The 1941-nt window shown below is 44.2% G+C and overlaps 1 non-coding gene across 1 annotated transcript; it reads left to right on the forward strand.

Moving 5' to 3' along the window:
- Positions 1 to 1126: 1126 nt before the first annotated feature.
- Positions 1127 to 1232, forward strand: LOC141625170 (small nucleolar RNA R71). Its single transcript, XR_012534965.1, has one exon. It is a non-coding gene; the product is annotated as a small nucleolar RNA R71 (small nucleolar RNA).
- Positions 1233 to 1941: the final 709 nt, after the last annotated feature.

Genomic DNA, 1941 nt, shown 5'->3' on the forward strand with positions numbered 1-1941 from the left:
CCTCAATAGCAACAGTGTTCGATCGAGGTAAATTTTCACTCAATCGAACAGATTCTTCAATATTTTCACTCGATCGAGTGGTTTGGACCTCTCGATCGATGCCTTGATTATCTAGACTACTCAATCGACCAATAATTCCTTTCGATCGAGTAATTTCAGCATCATTTCTACTCGACGACCACCTGAAATCAGTCGATCGAGTATTTCCTTTGTACTCGGCATTTTTTCAGCGACAAATGACTGTTCATCCTCCATAATAGCATCCCTCGGGTCTGATATATCATCTAAAGTCGACATTTTTGGTCCTTCATAAGAACGACCACTCCGCAAATTTATCAAGTTTGCCGTCTCGTGCGGGTTCTTCTCAGATTGAGATGGCAAATAACCCGGTTTCCTCGTGGACTGATTGGCGGCGAGTTGAGAAACTTGAGTTTCAAGTGACTTAATGGATGCTTCCTTTTGTTGGTCACTTAGTTGCAGCTTCTTAGTCAATGATTGAATCATCGACTTTAACTCACCCATTTCACTTACCCCACTAGAAGATGAAGGTCCTTGGTGCGGTGGAGGAAAAGAAGGAGGCTTTTGGAAGCCTTGTTGAGCTTTGTGAGGAGGGACATAAGGTTGCTGCTGCTGCGGTGGAGGAGTAAGATTGAGAACATTCTGAGTTGTCCACCTCAAATTGGGATGGACTGCCCCTTGATTATTCTAATAAGAACCTCCTCGTTGCCTATATTGCTGAAAGGCAAGGACTTGCTCCTTCTCAGTCAGACAGTCAATAGCAGTATGACCGTCATTGCTCCCACACCTCTCATAAGTGATAGTTTCCTGTCTAGTCAACAGATGAACCATCTGTTGATCTCCAGCATATTGCAGCTTCAATCTATCAAACCGAGCATTTATGGCTTCCAGCTGAGCCACGACTGCCTTATCAACCGAATGGACCGTTCGAATACCGTCCTGTGGGTTCCCATATTCAGCACAATGGGTCGCCATCTCCTCAATAATGCCCCATCCCTTATCATCATCAATGTTCTTTTGAAATCTCCCGTTGGATGAGGCGTCAAGTATAGCTCAGTGGTCATCGTACAACCCATTGTAGAACTGGTTGCACAAGAACCACTGATCAAAACCATGGTGAGGAAGAGACCTCACCAACTTCTTGAACCGGCACCAAGCTTCATAGAAAGTCTCATCAGGTGCCTGCTTGAAACTAGTAATCTTACCCCTCAGCTGATTAGTGCGTTGTGGAGGGAAGTATCTTTTGTAGAAGGCAAGTGCGAGAGTCTCCCAGTTGGTGATACTAGCAGCAGTCCGGTCAAGATTAGTCAGCCACTCACGGGCTGAGTCAGTCAAAGAAAAAGGAAAAAGCACTTCCTTTATCTTGTCTTGTGTTACTCCCTTAGTGGCGGGAATAGTAGAGCAATAGTCAGTAAAGACTTCCATATGCTTTCACGAATCTTCACCCGCCACACCTTGGTACAGATTTCTTTCCACCAGATTTTATAAGACGGACGGATATCGAAAGTATTACCGTCCTCAGTTGTGAGATTGAAACCTTTAGGAATCGAGAATGCTTTGGGCTCTGAGTGACTTGCAATGTTAGGCATCTTTACTGGCTTGTTGGTAGAAATGAGATTGTCTTCTTCAAAAGACGGGTCATCTGCGAAAAGGAAATGTTGTAGCTTGGGTTCGAAAGTACTAAAGTCTTCCTTTCGAGTCTTTCTTTGCAGACGAAGTCTATGCCAAAGAGATCTCTCTAGCTCAGGATCAGCTGGGACTAATACCGACCTGTTTGACCTGGGCATACACAACACTAAAAGAAATAAGTGAGAACTGCCTCAAGGAATAGAAATTCTCTGAGACGGATAAAAATAAACGAAAACAAAAACAAATAGGGCTATTGCCTCCCCGGCAACGACGCCAAAATTTGATACTGTCGTT

Source organism: Silene latifolia, chromosome X, assembly GCF_048544455.1.
Source record: "Silene latifolia isolate original U9 population chromosome X, ASM4854445v1, whole genome shotgun sequence".
NCBI lineage: Eukaryota > Viridiplantae > Streptophyta > Magnoliopsida > Caryophyllales > Caryophyllaceae > Silene > Silene latifolia.